Source organism: Ictidomys tridecemlineatus, chromosome 6 (genome assembly GCF_052094955.1).
Source record: "Ictidomys tridecemlineatus isolate mIctTri1 chromosome 6, mIctTri1.hap1, whole genome shotgun sequence".
In the NCBI taxonomy this organism is placed as follows: Eukaryota; Metazoa; Chordata; class Mammalia; order Rodentia; family Sciuridae; genus Ictidomys; species Ictidomys tridecemlineatus.
The window spans coordinates 26,344,251-26,361,275 of NC_135482.1; the positions used below are offsets into that span (position 1 = coordinate 26,344,251).

A 17,025-nucleotide genomic window follows, 5' to 3' on the forward strand; every position below is an offset into this window, starting at 1 on the left:
AAATTTTTACAATCAGACATTGTCCCTGTTTCCCAGGCAAATTCAATGCACCTTCTGTTGAGTAATTGGAATCCAAGAAGTTACATGGAGTGTTTTAACAAAACACGAGTGAATGGTATTTATAGCAGAATGTCAGAGGTTTGGAAACTCAAACTATTTATGTGAGAAAAAGTGATAAAAAGATACCATGAGAGATCAGAGCATATTGACTCGGTTACAGAACCTGGCATTCAACACACAGGTTAACGTGAGTAAATATTTCCAGAGGACTGGCCCCACACCCTGTCTATTTTAGCTCAGGGGCTGGGGTTGGGGCTCATGGTAGAGTGCTCCCTTGCATGTGCAAGGCCATGGGTTTGGTCATCCTCAGCACCACGTAAAAATAAATAAAATAAAGGTATTGTGTCCAACTACAACTAAAAATAAATATTAAAAAAGTATAGCTCAAAGTGGAATCATATTTTTTTATTTCTAATTTGGATTAATTTTTATAGGAAAAAGCCATTTGATGAGTTATGAGTGAGCCTCAGATTGGGTCATTTGTGTACTAACACCCCCTTTTTATAAAAGGCAATGTGTCTACATATGTTTGTCTGCATGGTGTGTGTGTGTGTGTGTGCGTGTATGTGTGCACACATGCACAAGTGTGTCCTTAGGACATCTGAGCTCCTAGCGTTTGATAAATGTAGTAACTCCACACTCAAGGTCACCACACTCACTGCACAGTGTCAAGAGCCCAAGGCTCTTGTGGTCTTGCTACTAGAACCAGATGGGTGAGGCTGGGCTGTGCAGAGTGGAATGAGGAAGAGGAAAGGGCAGATTATGGTTTACAAAGCTCTGTGAACTCTCCATTACCCCTCACATTTTTTTTTTTTTTAGAGAGAGAGAGAGAGAATTTTTTAATATTTATTTCTTAGTTTTCAGCGGACACAACATCTTTCTTTGTATGTGGTGCTGAGGATCGAATCCGGGCCGAACACATGCCAGGCGAGCGCGCTACCGCTTGAGCCACATCCCCAGCCCTCACATTTATTCTTAAAGCAGTGCTTGATGAAGATTTGCTCATATGAAAACATAAAGATGCCTGTTTCCCTCCCCTCTTCCCAGGTATTTGTTTTAATTTTTCATTGTGTCAATTGGTTTTAATTTCTTTTAATATTTTCAGGTTGCTTTTTCTTTCATGTGAGTGAGAGTTGTGGTTTTCTTTCTTTTTCTTTTTCTTCTTCTTCTTCTTTTTTTTTTTTTTTTTTTAGAGACAGGGTTTCACTGAGTTGCTTAGAGCCTCATCATTGCTGAGGCTGGCTTTGAACTTGCCATCCTCCTGCCTCAGCCTCCCGAGTTGCTGGGATTACAGGCATGCACCACCATGCTGGGCTCCTCCTCCTCCTCCTTCTCCTCCTCCTCCTCCTCCTTCTCCTTCTTCTTCTCCTTCTTCTTCTTGCAACTGAACAGCCAAAATGTCTATGTCTTTATCCCTAAAACCTGCAAAAGTGAGATTGTGTATTCTTATGTGGCAAAAGGGACTTTGACAATGTGATTAATTTTAAGGACCTTGAAACAGGAATTGTTTAGGTGAATTCATCAACAATAGGCATCTGTATTTGCTCATATGAAAATTCAAGCAAATACAGAGCCTTCCTATGCTATCTGAGAGACAAGTGTGAGAGCAGAAGCAGGGCTGGAGAGATGCTATATATCGCTGGCTTTGAAGACAGAGGGAGGCTACAAACTAAGGATTGTGGGTAGCTTCCATAACTTGAAAAGGCAAGATTTTTTTTTTTTTTTCCTAGAACCCTACAGAAAGGTGTCTAGCCCGGCTCATTCCTTGATTTTAGCCTTGTGAGACCTGTGTCAGTCTTCTGACCTTAATACTGTAAGATGATAAATTTGTGTTGACAAGGTGGTAAGAGGGTAAACTAAGTTTGTGCTAATTTGTTATGACAGCAATAGATAATAAATATAGTCCTGCTGTTAAAACTGTTAAGGAATTTAAAGCTATATCACTTACATTAGCGTACAAATTTAAATTTATTTTATAGTTGTTGATGGGACTTTATTTTTATTTATTTATATGTGGTGCTGAGAATCGAACCTAGTGCCTCACACATGTGAGGCCAGCGCTCTACCACTGAACCATGACCCCAGCACATAAAATTGTTTTTAAAATATTTTTTTAGTTGTTGATGGACCTTTATTTTATTCATTTATTTATATGGAGTGCTGAGAATTGAACCCAGTGCCTCATACATGTGAAGCAAATGCTCTACTACTGAGCCACGACCCCAGCCCTATACAAAATATTTTTAAATTTTATATAATGCATGATTTTTGAGAAGGTACCTATGGATCTTAAGTGTTCTGGAGTCCCAGAATGGGAAACTTTTTTTATGTTTACATTTAAAAAGAAGTAGACTGGAGGGCCCATAGATTGTTTTCATGGTGGGTTTGTTGGGGTGAACTTGTAAGTTCCTTAATTGCTTCAAACTTGTTTTGAAGCAATTAATTAAGGAAACACAGGTATCTTTTTGAGAAACAGATATCATTTTGCAAAACAAGTATCTTTTCCCATGGGCCCAGCCACTTTCCTTTATAGAGATTTAAACTCATCACCCTCAGTACTTGGGTTATCAGTAGTAGCCTCTCTATGATACATATTTTACAATGCATTCTGTAATCACAAGAACTTATGTCTTTCTTTCATAATTTAGGATTTTCCTGTTTAGGAGTAAAAGAGCTGATTGGTTCACTTGCAGTGAGATTCTTCTATCTAATAAAAATGTAGCTAGTTTTTCTTAGTAATACTTTGAACTGTAGCTGTGTTATCTCTTGGAATATTTCACTTGTATCATGTGGAAAAATATGCATCTCATTCATACAGTGTTATTTGTCTTCTGCCCATCTAAATTCATTGATAATAAAAAAAAAAACGAGAGAGATTGAGAGAAAGAATATATAATAGGTCAAGAAAGGATCTTGAGAGGTCATCTCTTTCATTAGAAAGGACTGTATCTACAGAATTCTGAACAGATAAATATATATCCTAGGGATGGAAATGGAATTTCTCTCCCCCTAAGGGAGCCTTAAATATATTTCAGTTATCTCATTTGCATGAGTCATTTACATTGATTTCCATGAGCCATTCCTAGGTCTCTATTCTTCATATAACCCTTGACTTAACAAAACCCTTCTCCCTCTCTTTCTCTCTCTCTTCCCCTTATTTATTATTCATTTGATTCATATCAAGAGCCTACGCTGGGAATGGTCCCATGCAAGGCATTATGAGAATCTCTGAGAAATAAAGCACACAGCCCTATTCCAAAGAAATGACAGTCTCTTGGGGAAGCCACAGTGTGGACCTAAGTCCCAAATGACTACACAAGAAGTGTTTATGAGATACTGTATAATGAAGGGTTAATGAAGGATGATAACAATAGATAAAGTGTGAACAATGGTGATGACGGAATAGACAACTGTGAAGGACCTATTCTATCTAAGGTTCCTGTGTATGTTATCTCTTAATTCTCAGCAAACTTTTGAAAGGGATATTTCCATCCCTGTTTGTAAAATTACAAAATGGAGCTTAGTAATCAAGTGGGCTCAGATTCTTCTGAGCCTAAACCCCTGCTCCTTGCATTGGGCTACACTGTCTTTGACAGGCTATCATGGAAGGAAACACTCTGTGAACTGAAATGTTCTGGAAGGACTTAGCCATGCTTAGATCCATTCATTGAGCATTTTCTCCGTTCCAGGTTCATCCTCCCACACTATAAATGAGGAAACGGAGCTACAAGGGAGGCTAATTTGCCTGAGGACACATGTTAAGTTAGGGGTAGAGCCAGGATATGGATTCACGTGATCTCATTCCAGTGCAACACTGCTTCCTTGGTACTGTGTGGCCAACAGGGTTATAGTACTGAGTGGTGTTAAGAAGAGCTTTTCAGCCATTACAGAAAAACATGGAGAGAAAGCAGTAAGTGATACCAACGAAGTATGATAGCTATTCTGATTGAGGAAGTAGCAGGCTGTGGGAATACAGAAAAGGGTTTCTAACTCAGACAAGAAAGAACCTGGACTTGCTTCTCTAAGGAATGACCCAAACCTGTGGGGCCATTTTGAGATAGCCCGGTGAAGAAGAAAAGAGCCAGAGCAATGAGGTGGTAAAATGGTAGCCATCCCTTAATTTGGTGGTTGGTTCGGGAATTGGCTAATTTCTTTTATTACCCATTCAAGACACCCACTGGTTATTCCTTAACTTCATTGAGGTCTTGAGTCCGTTGGCACCTTCTTATTGAAGTCTTTCCTAGCCAGTTTATTTAAAAATGACACCACCAATTTCTCTTCAAGACGTCTTTATTCTCCACGATATCTAACTGACCACATTATTTATTTATTGTTTTTTAATCGCCTATTTGCTCCATAGCATAGTTTTTTAAAAATTTGTTTGTTTGTTTTTGTTTCCTGTTTTGTCTTCTTCTGTATCTCAAGCACCTGGGACAGCACTGACAGTGTGGTGGCCACTCTATGAACACTTGCTGAGCGAGCGATGAATGGAGTGGTTCACCTTTCCACAGACTCCTGGCTTCCTGACTGCTGTCCCACGTGAATCAGGAGCTCTCACTGGGACTTACCAAAGTTCTGACTCCATGATGCTCTGCTGCAGAGGTTCTGGGAGCCCTCACGCCATGTGAGAGCCCTCCTACCTCTTAAAAGACTGTTCTTCATCACCCTAAACTCTACCAGAGAGTTGTAGCCAACTTTTGGGGGCAGAGGATCTTAGCTTTAGTTTCCACCCATCACCTGCATGTTGGCAAACTTTTCTCCTTGACCAAATTTTAGTTAGGCTCCTTTGAACCCTCTTCTTGCTTGGCTTCAACGTTGGCCTATTGTAACCAGTTTCAGGATAATGGATGTAATCTGGAATAACATTCGTACATGTATGTAATTTCCAAATTATGTAATTTGGAATATTAATCCTGCCACGTCACTTTAGCAAGAATCCCCCACTCTTGGTAATTTTTTGCCTACTGATTTCCTTATTCTTTTTCTTGGATATAAAATTCCTAACCATCTTTGTTGTATTGGAAGTTAAATCCAATCTCTCTCCCCAATTGCAGTAGTCCTGAAAAACGTCTCCTTTGCTGCTTTTATCAAATGTCCTGTGCCGTTTTTTTTTTTTTTTTTTTTTTTTTTTTTTTTTTAAACAGCATTCTCTTGGATTTCTTCTTTCTTTTGAAAAAGTTTATTTCTAGATCTTTTTGTCCAGTCAGTCCTTTGGGCTCACCCCTGTGGTACATTCTTCTGCCATGGTGTTTGTTATGTCAACATTGAACAATATACTTTACTTTCTCTTAAACTAGTAAGACCTTTGGCCGTCTGTTGCCTAAACATATTTAAGTCCACAAGAAAGGTTTAATATATCATAGCCACAAGATATAGCCTATGTTGTCTCAGTTTGTAAGCTTATATTATTTTCTCAGTCCATTTTACAAACATAAGTTGGAAGTTGGTCCTTTGCTTCTTTAATTTAAATCTAAATTAGAGGTGGTGAAACAAGGGATATTGCCTACTTCCTAAGATTTTTATTGCAAAGGAATATAAAGGCATTGGAGGTAGGAGAAATTCAGAGGCGGGGTGTGGGAGAAGAGATGGAGTATTGAATAGAATGAGCGAGCATATTAGGAGTCTGACCAAGAATCTGCAGAACAAGATGGTTGTTCTAACCCTCCCTCATGGAGATCAAAGAGACTTGGAATTCTGTTGCTCTGGTGATGTGCTACTAATGTGAAAAGAGTTTGATCATGGTTATCAGGGGACTTTGGAAATAGTTTTTGGATTCACTGACTAATGGGTAAAGTCTGTTCATGTAGTACTGTGATGGTCCTTCTGCCAGGAGTGATGGTCCTTCTGCCAGGAGAGAAAAAGTGTACCATCTCAGAACTGGAAAGAACACTTCAGGTAGATATCAATGATTTTGCCTGCCTGATGTGACTGGAACAGGATTTTGTACAGTGATGGCCATGCCTAGAAGAGGCCAAGAAGACCAAGATCGGAGTAGATACATGCTCCTGGCTATCATTTCTATGCTAACCTCATTCCAGTCCTTGGACGCAGGCAAGCTTTATTTGAAATTTCCTTGCTGCAGAAGCAATGATTTAAGGTTCTTTTTAGATGGTCTTTTCTTCCTTCAGTATCAATTGAGAAAAAAAAAAAGAGTCTTTCCATCAGTTGGGTATTTCCTTGATATTTGAGCAGACAATTAACATGAAATTCCTGAATGCCAAATATGTAATTTGGAATAAGATATTAAAGAGGATTTCAACAGTGTCATAACTGTTGAATTTCAGTGTAACTGTTTCCATGTGTGCCTACTGATGAATCAACCTATATTCACTTGTTTCATTAAAAGCATTTTTTTTTTCTTTTCACAGTTGTTTTGTTTTTGTATTACATTTGTGTTTCTCCTCATCATACCACATAAAATCTCCTATTTCCCAAGAGAGCTCATGAATGAGAAAGAAGAAGGTGCAAAGCCAAGAAGGGTTGAATACAGTCAGTTGGATACAGCGCCAGGACTCTCCTCCAGGGAAGGGCTAGCAAGGGTGGAGTGCACAGTAGGAGCAAAAAGTTGCTGAATCACACAGGCGCTTTTGTTCCCACACTGGGATAAGAAAATCTCGGCAGAGAGAAGAAAGTTTGTTTGTGAGAGTCTTTCCCGGGGTCGCTGGGATGTCTAAACCACTCCCTGTAGTGGTTTACACTCACAGCAACACGACATCTGGCAACTGGACTCTTAAAAATTCTTCTCTTTGACTCCTGCCATGACTGCTCCATCCAGAGCATTTCACGAGTGGTTTGTCGTATGTACCAGGCAATTTTTTTTTTTTTTTTTTTTTAGACATAAGGATTGATTTATGAGTCCCTGCTCTATGGAGCTTACAACCTAGTAGAAGCTGAGAAGTGGAGAAGACAAGCATTCATCAAAGAAGCCAATAAACAAATTTGATGATTTCTGATGGTATTTACAAAGAAATAGATCTGGAATTATGTCTGAGAAAGATGAAGGTAAGGTGAAAGGGGGAATATTCTGGAAGAAGGGCCGGAATGTACAAAAAAAAAAAAAAAGCATTTGAGAACTCTCTTGTGAATCATGGCAAAAGTTCTGACATCACCAGGAAGGCAGGAACCTCTAGTCCTCTGGTGTTTCAAAACTAGGGAAACACCAGGCCCCAGGCAGCTTTCCCCTAATTAAGGAAAAAGAGTGGCAATTTGCCTTGTGTCTTCTATTGTCATCTCTGTCTCTACCCACTTTTTGAACAATCTCATCTTTAGGGGCAGCTACATACACAGTCCCCACACACACACAAAAATGCCTAATAAAAGCATTTGAAAAACTTCTGTAAATCACTCTAGAAATAACATCATCATTACAATAAAGAGAAAAAAAAATGCTGTATCTGGATAAATTTTCGTACATTAATTCAGTGATTCTGTTCTGGGAGTGGCTTTGCTCCCCTCCTCCTTCTTCCTAGGGGGTGGTTGGCAATTTTATCTGGAGACAGTTTTGGTTGCCACAACATGGGGGATGAGGAATTTAATGAGTAGAGGTCAGAACTACTGCTAAACATGCGACAGGGCACAGGACTGACTCCCACAAAAAGAATTATCTAGACCCACATTACATGTTGAATCAAGGCTCTTTTAAGTTTTCTTATCACCCTCAGTCCCCAATATTGCAAGGTACAGAGTGGGTTCAGACTTTCTGGAGCTTGCTAATCTCCCGCATCTATGACTGCGTTTCAAATCTCAGTTCTTTGACTTCCTAGATATGTGACTGAAGGTGGGGTGGGACGATGGGCATGTTCCTTAACAATCTGTGTCTTCATTTCCTGATCTGTAAAATGGAAGTAATCACAGCTCAACCTCATAAAGTTATATTGAGGAAAATGTAAAACATTTGATTATTTTATTTATTTTTCTTTAGAATTTTTAATATTTATCTTTATTTTTCGGCGGACACAACATCTTTGTTTGTATGTGGTGCTGAGGATCGAACCCGGGCCGCACGCATGCCAGGCGAGTGCACTACCACTTGAGCCACATCCCCAGCCCAAACATTTGATTATTAATAGAGTTTGGTAGACAATGATCACTCAATAGATGTTTAATATTAATGCTTTCTGTTGCTGTGGCCTGCTTTCTGGAGTATAATTGGCGCAGATCAAAGGAGCAGGTGGAGATGACCTACGTTAGCGTACCCTGTTCCCCCACTTCAGCCAGGCATCCTGCTGGGGGATGTGGAGATGGCTGTCAAACATTGTAGAAGTTCTCTCCATGGGTGCAGCAACATAACGACCAGAAAAGCAGCAGAGACATATGTTATTTGCTTGAAGGAAGAGCTAATGTTTTGAGGATTCACTAAAGTATTTTGGCTATTTGAATGTGTCATTGCACCCTTAACTGCTGACTCCTGAGCATTGTTCAAACTGCATTTGAGGCATCTTTGGTACCTTCTAGAAGGCTAATTAAGCTGCTTAGAGATAAACTTCAAAGGGAGAAGGAGGTGTGAACCATTACTGGGTGAGAAGAATATTTGAACCTGGGTGTGTTCAGTAGCAGAGGACCTCCATGTGTCCTTATCAGAGGTATGCTTAGTATGACTAGCCAAGAGGTAAGTCTTTTGTTTGAACCGAGCCTGTTAGGTGGCAGAAGTCATCCCCCATGGCAACAGTTTCCAGGGGATCTTTCCAGAACTGCAAAGAGGCTCTGATTTTGTTATTGACAGATCCAGATCCTCCGTTTTTATTAACATTGTGCTCATATTGTATTTTTTTCTGCAATTTGTCATAGTTAGACAGAAAGAAATCCTCTGCATTCTGATACTTTTCTTAGATTCCTGCCATCTTTGCAGAGCTTACTGATATGGATCAGTTGAAGTCCCATTGTCATATTGAACTTCTCACTCCCTGATTGAAGTAATTTAAGAGCCTCAACGTTTGTAGGAAAAATCCCTGAGGAAACTGACCAGAGATAGGAACATAAATTGTCATTTGTTTATAATCAAATTCATTCCTCTTTAATACATTTTGTATTGGAAGCTGCCAAATCTAGCCTCAGCTTTCTGTTCTGCCTGCAACCTGGACACAGAAGCGCCCCATTCATACATCCCTTCTAGTGACAGATTCCTTGCCAGGAACTCCCAGCGTGCACTGCCATCTGCTCAGCTCTCAGTGGCTCGAACCCACCCTGCTTCCTAAATTAATGTTAAAAGCCATTTTCTGAAGGCCAATCCTAGTCTTTTAGGCCACTGCTAACTCCAGCCTCATTTCAGGTATCAGGATCCATCCACTATTTTCTAAGAAGAAACAACAGTAAAAAGCCAGGAAATCAAACCTACCTATGTAAGTGGACAGCCCAAATTAGCTGTTTGTTTTTTTTCCCTTGAAAACAGGGGCTGCAGTCTGAAGGCATGCATACATTGCAAAGAGAACATCTGAATCTAATTTGATTATTTGTTATCGATTTAAGCTGGAGGACTCTTTAGAGGCAAATCCTTTTTCTGCTCTTTTCTTCATCAAGTACTGTGGCCTGTCCAGGTGGAGTCCTCAACTCAAGACCTTTGGGGAGAAAAGTCTGCAGATCAATAGCTCCTAATTTTTCTTTCTATTTAGCATTTGAGTAGAATTAGGCATTTGATTTTTCCTTTTCAGTATTAGGGATCAAACCCAGGGCCTTGTGCATATTAGGCAAGTACTCTACCACTAAGCTACACCCCCAGCTCAGACACTTACTTTTATGTTGGAAGATTCTTCTCTTTGCTATGAAGATGTTGTGCAGAAGAAGGGGAAGAGAAGGGGGGTGTGGTTGTTGGTATTGACCTTGAGAAAACCTAAGTGTAGGAGTTTCCTGGGGCTATTTTAATGAAGCACTACAAACCAGGTGGTTTAAGCAACAAAATTTTATTATGTTGTAGTTCTAGAAGCCAGAAGTTCAAGATCAAGGAGGTGGCAGGATTGGTTCTTCCTGAAACCTAGGAGGGAGAATCTGTTTTATGTTTCTTTCCTGGATTCTGATAATCAGCTGCCAATCTTTGGCATTCCTTGGCTTATAGATGCATTGTCCCAATTTCTGTTTTCATGTTCACATGGCATTTTGTGTGTGTGTGTGTGTGTGTGTGTGTCTTCCTATGTGTCCAAATTTTCCCCTTTTATGTTGCATTAGTATCTATCGTAATTTCATATAAGACCTTATTTTCATATAAGGTTGTAAACACAGGAACTGAGAATTAGGACATCAACATGTTTTGGGGAGAAACAATTCAACCCATATCACTAGGATTGACTGAAGCTTGTAAAAGCTGTGGTCTTCTTTCTTCTTTGCATGCAGATCCCAACATGCATACTCTTTTTGTGGCTTAGCCATCATCCTCGATGAGCCAGCTTGTACCCTTCTGTCTTCCGTGTCTCACATTACTGCATTTCCTTATATCATTTTTAAACGACTTTGTTGCTTTCAGTGTATTTCCTCATATAAATGACAATACATGGGATTTGGAAAAGATCAACAAAATAAAACTTGATTTTATTTCCAGCACGAGAAACGGATCAAAATCTTATGATGCTTAAGTGTGTAGAAAATAGTAGGAGTTGTTTCTGAGTCCTCACTGGTTATTTTTTCCATGATCCTTGCACTCATGGCTCTTTCACACTGTCCTGTGCACACATTCATAAGATGCTAAAGAACACATGCACACACACTTAGACACATATACACATAGAGAAAGCAGAGTTCTTTCAAAGAAGTTTGTATTCCGTCCTCAACACAGCTCACTGGGTGTTGGCTTTAATTTCTCACATGTGGTAGTAACCTCCTTCGAGTTCCACTTGTTTTTTTTCTAATTTTTTTTTCTATTAACTCCCATAGGCAGATGGCTGTATTAAACGTCCAACCAGCTATATGCCAGCATCAGAGCAAGAAGAAGATAAACTGCTACTGATTTCCCCCAGAGTAAACCTCTTTTATCTCAAAGAGCTGATTTGCCAGTGGGGTTGAGTAAACCTTGGAGTTGCAACACAGATGAGGCACAAAGTTCACCACCAACGTAAAACAGCCAACCCAGTTCTGCTTTTTAATGTCTTCTAAACTGACGGAACTGAGCAATATAAACAAGGGTGAGGCAATAGCCTCAGGGGAATAAGAGCCGTGTTATATTGACAACTAATGAGTGAACAACTATTTTATCATCCTTATGTGCAGAATCCAATTTTGTTTATATGTCTCCAAAGTTTATTGGGAAATACGGGACAAGAAGAGAAAAGCTATGTGGAAATTATAAGAGAGACATTCATTGTTTATTTCTTGCTTGGTCAAATGATTCATGGGCTTACAGAATTAGAAAAACCCTTTCGAGAGCAACAAGTTCAATTTCCTTGTTTACTTATGTCCTCAAATACTGGTAAATTAAATGGCGATATGGTCTCATGCAGAGAGCTTAGAGGCTTTGGGTTCAAGGCTCTCACTTTGTACAATAAGAGATAAAAATTCCTAGTTTAGAGGTTGTTATGAAGTCTGAGAGCAGAGTTCCCAAATGGCCACTTAATGAGTTACCTTCTCTCCTTTGACCAGAGTCACTTGGTCAATTAGTCACAGAGGAGGGACTAGACCTCTTAATTCCTTGTCTCACCTCTGCCCATTGTTATCTCAGTGTATGTAGGATTAGATTCTTGAAATCTCCCAAAGAACTCCAAAAACATCTTTTCAGTTAGTTGTCTTCAGTGGCCCCTCCAGCAAGTTTACCAGAGCTGCTAATAATTAACCAAAGGGAGTGACTGGATGGAAACTTTTTCAGGACTCTCCAGAGTGAACCTTGCCAAAAATGGTGTGGGAGGAAGCCAGAACAGGGCAGGGAAGGGGAGGTCGGGACCCTGCAAAAACACAACGTGTGCAACTGAAGGTCTTAGCTTTTGGACAGACTGAGTTGTGTGACTCAATGGAGCTTCATTTGTGTTATTTACAGAGTGAAGATCTAGTTCAGGGTCCAAATTCACAGCAGTGGGACCCACGTTCTGGATTTCCTCAGTAGCTTTTACTTGATGCAATAAATTAGTAACTCCTTTCTGTAGTCCTCTTTTAACTTGATCTTCCTGGGGAGACTCACACAGTCAATATGGAAAGGACATGGAGTAGAGACTCATGGTATTTGAACATAAAGCACTTTGTTGTTGACGCTCTGGTTCTTGGCATGTCTTCATGAAAGCTGGTCATCAAAAAGTGCGAATCAAAGAATTAGATATGAAAATAGAAAACTCACAACCCCTATCTTCTGTCTAAAACATTAGTGTGGGATATTTGCTGCCTGCTGGTGTAAGGCTGCTAATTAAAGACTGCTTTTGTGGTCTTTTCCTTGTTTGCTTTTATGGACAAGTTCAGGTCAGGTAGAATTGCGGTGTCATTGAAACTCCCCTTTTCCCAGGAGGGGTCAGAATCTCACCCCATGGTGGTATCCAAGGAAGGCCACACAATTTTATTTTATTTATTTATTTATTTTTTAAATTTTTCACCTTGTTTCAGAATAAGAGGTCAAAATGCACTAGGGGCCAAACAAATTGTTAGCTAGCCCCAACTACCAATCCAGTCTGTCGTGGCCACCAGCAAATCCTCAGGAGCTAAAGTTATGCAGAAGGTGTTCACTGCCTTCTTTCTAAACACATGAGCGTCAGCAAGGCTATGAGAAGGGCGGTTGTCCTTGACTTAGATGAAATCTCGCCAACTCTGGCTAGTTGGGTAGACCAAGCTTTATACATGGTATCCTGTTAAATTCTATCTTCTAGACGCAGACACCACAGGGGGAAATCAAGATCACAAAATAAGCAAATAAAACCATTTTATTTTAATTTTTCTAACATTCCATTTCTAAATTAATGAAGGAATAAAATTTGAATCTCCTCTTGTTGAGAATAAGGATATTAACATCGCCTGAGTCAGGCTGTTGCGAGGATTAATGAGTCTGTACATGTTTAGAACTGCCTGCCAAGGGCAAGGGCTCAATAAACCCTAGGTATTTATATTGATGTTGTCATGGTTTGAGTTTGGTTTTAGAGTAGATTTTCAATCTTCTTGTAATTTCCCATATACATAAGCTTGCATGTAGTGCTGCATAAATGCATATATGTTATCTCACACACATATTTATTTGCTCTTTAGAGAAGTGTCTTGCTAGTTGTTGTTTAGCTTCTGCTTCCCTCTCTTTTCTCCTTGCATTCGCTTGGCACCCCTCCAGGGCATTGAATTCTTGTTAGTGACCTAAAATGTATTTGTATATTTCTCCCCTTGTTTATATAATCATATATACACATTTTTCATTTAATCATATGTACACATTTTTCACTTAATCATATACACATTTTTCATTTACATGTATGGTGAAGGTTTGGTTACTATTAGTACCCAACAATGTATATTCTCTGCATTTTTTTTTTAATTTTAAAGTGGAACTTAACAGAAATCCTTCTTAAGCAACTATTTTGCTCTCATGAGTCTCTTTGGAGTGGCTGCTACTCATCCATGCTTGGATACTGTGTCCCTCTCCTTTCCATGCTCTAAAGCCACTCCCACAAAGTGTTCTTTTACACAGGCCTTATGTTCTGTTGATTTGTGGGAGGAACTGAGGAGAGAAACTTGAGGGATAAATGGCACATGCATTTTTGTTAAATATATGTTAGTGATTTTCCATAACTATTTTTACATTTAAAATATTCTCAGCAATCATTTCTCTACATAAATATGATCAAGAGAGGTTATTGATTATTTCAGTTTTTACTAGATAGCTATACATCATTATTACTTTAATTTACAGCTCCCTGACTATGATATAACGCGCGCCATTTTTCTTCTGTTTGTAGCCATTTGGGTTTGCTCCTCTGTGCATTTCCTATTCTAATTCTTCATTCCTTTTTTATTTATTTATTTTTAGTTTGTTGCTATGGATTAAATGAGTGAAAGGAAGTTCTTGGGTCAGAAAATTAATCCCCAATGCAGAAGTGTTGGGAGACAGGCCAAATGGGAGGTTTTTAAATCAAGAAGTATCTGCCTTCATAAATGGATTTATGTCATTATTGCAAGAATGGGTTTGCTTTAAAAGTGACTTTGTCCCCCTTTGGTCCTCTCCTGCTCCTTCTGTCTTCCACCATGGGATGAAGCAGTCAATCACCTGTTACCAGCACTTGATATTGAAATTCCAGCCTCCAAAAAGAGTAGATTTCTATTGTTTATAAGTTATCCAGTCTGTGGTTTTCCGTCATAGGTGCAGAAAGCAAACTAAGACAGTTCATCGTCTTTGTTTTTGTCAATTTGTAAAGAACAATAAATAAATAAATAAAAGCTTAGTGTCATCTCTGCTACAAATATTTCCAATCTTATCATTTGTCTGTTGACTTTGTTATTGAAGCTTTGTTTTGCCCAAAAGTTTAATTATATGGTAAAATTTTCTATATGGTAACATTTTCATCTTTTTAAATATCTTCTGTACTTGCTCAAGAAAGTCTTCTTCCACCTGTAGATTGTACATATATGTACATATGATATCTAGGGAACATTTGGAAAATGATTGATTTGGAATCTGTACTTACATATTAGCTTTCCATATATGTGTCAATTGGTTCTCAATATGTGTATGTATAGACACACCATATATATGTGTATTCACATTTTTATAAACATGCATAAATACATATATTCATGTGTGTAGGTGTATATCCAATCATTGGTTCCCTATTTATTTTCACTAATTTCTACTGTTGCCTACATATTCCATAAGCAATTTGATTCAGGTGTCAAAGAGAGCTTTGAGTCAATTGTGGAGGAGAAGAAAGCTAACTGCAACTATAGATTTCAAGTTAACTATAGATTCTAAATCCAAGCATTTTGAGCCTGTAACACCATACTTCATTTCATTTTTAAAAAATGAATCACAATCTTTTTCAGAGAGTATCTCTTTATCCATTCATCTATGGAAGGGCACCTAAGTTGGTTTCATAGTTTAGCTATTGTGAATTGAGCTGCTATAAACATTGATGTGGCTGCATCACTGTAGTATGCTGATTTTAAGTCTTTTGGGTATAAACCTAGAAGCAGAAAGACTGGGTCAAAGGATGATTCCATTCCAAGTTTTCTGAGGAATCTCCATACTGCTTTTCAGAGTGATTGCACCAATTTGCGGTCCCACCAGCAATGTATGAGTGTACCTTTTCCCCACATCCTCACCAACACTTACTGTTGCTTGTGTTCTTGATAACTGCCATTCTGACTGGAGTGAGATAAACTCTCAGTGTAGTTTTGATTTTCATTTCTCTGGTTGCCAGAGATGTTGAACATTTAGCCCATTCATTGATTGAGTTATTTCGCTTTTTTGGTGTTAAGTTTTTTGAGTTCTTTATATATCCCGGAGAATAGTGCTCTATTTAATGTGTATGTGGTAAAAATTTGCTCCCATTCTGCAGGCTCTCTCATCACCTCATTGATTGTTTCTTTTGCTGAGAAGAAGCTTTTTAGTTTGAATCCATCCCATTGATTGATTATTGATTTTATTTTGATTTTATTTATTGTACTTTAGGAGTCTTGTTAAGGAAGTTGGGGCCTAATTTGTCGTGATGATTTTTTGGCCCTACTTTTTCTTCTATTAGGTGCAGGGTCTCTGGTCTTATTCCTAGGTCCTCGATCCACTTTGAGCTGAGTTTCGTGCATGGTAAGAGATAAGGGCTTAATTTCATTTTGTTGAGTATGGATTTTCAGTTTTTCTGGCACCATTTTTTGAAGAGGCTATTTTCTCTAATATATATTTTTGACACTTTTGTCTAGTATGACAGTCTGTGTTTTTTGATTGATGAGTTTAAGGTATTAATGTTTAATGTTATTATTGAGATATGATTTGTTTTCCCAGTCGTTTGAGTTTATATCTAGTTTTTAATTTGAACTAGTTTCTCCTTTGATTGAGCATTCTTTTAGTATAGTTCCTCCCTTTACCAGTTTTCATTTTTTAAAAAAAAATTTCATCTTCATAGAATATTTTGTTGAGAAGGTTCTGTAGTGCAGGCTTTCTGGTTGCAAATTCTTTTAACTTTTATTTATCATGGAAGGTTTTGTTTTTCATTTTCAAATCTGAAGATTAATTTTCTGGATATAGGATTCTAGGTTGGCATTCATTTTCTTTCAGAGCTTGGTATATGTTATTTTAAGACCTCCAAGCTTTGAGGGTCTGGATTGAGAAATCAGCTGAGATCTGAATTGGTCTCCCCCTATATGTAATCTGACATTTTTCTCTCACAGCCTTTAAAATTTTTTCCTTATTCTGTATGCTAGGCATTTTCATTATAATGTGCCTTGTTGTTGGTCTCTTTAATTTTGTACATTTGGGGTCCTGTAAGCCTCTTGTATTTGATTTTCCATTTCATTCATTAGATCTGGGAAATTTTCTGATGTTATTGTATCAAAAAGATGGTGCATTCCTTGGGTTTGTATCTCCACACCTTTATCTATCCTGATAAATCTTAAAATTTGGTCTTTTCATGTTATCTCATAGTTCTTGGAAATTTTGTTCATGGTTTCTTAACATCTTCTCTCTGTGATCACCTCTGTTTCCAAGATGATATATTTTGTCTTCATTGCCTGAGGTTCTGTCTTCCAAGTGGTCTAGCCTGTTGGTGATGCTTTCTGTTGAATTTTTAATTTAGTTTATTGTTTCTTTCTTTTTGAGGATTTCTATCTGTTTGTTTTGTTCAGAATATCTGCCTCTTTATTGAAGTGATTGTCCACTTCTTATATTTTCTCTTTGATTTCATTCCATATACCATTCTTTATTTTACAGATCAGTTTAACTATGTACATTCTAAACTCCTTCTCTGACATTTCTTCCACTGTGGTGTGGATGGATTCTGTTATTTGAGTGTCTTGGTTTGCTTGGGGCAATTTGTTCCCTTGCTTTTTCATGTTGTTTGTGTATCTACCCATCTAACAGTGTGGATCTGAGGCAGT

The 17,025-nt window shown here is 38.4% G+C and overlaps 1 long non-coding RNA gene across 1 annotated transcript in view; it reads left to right on the forward strand.

The window, feature by feature from the left end:
• The first annotated feature begins 551 nt into the window (after nt 1-551).
• The window catches only part of LOC110598062 (uncharacterized), an 88,522-nt gene continuing 72,048 nt past the window's right edge, over nt 552-17,025 (forward strand). The window contains exons 1-2 of the long non-coding RNA XR_013440397.1: nt 552-1,107; nt 6,896-9,398. This is a non-coding gene — a long non-coding RNA (uncharacterized LOC110598062). The remainder of the gene's footprint in view (nt 1,108-6,895; nt 9,399-17,025) is intronic.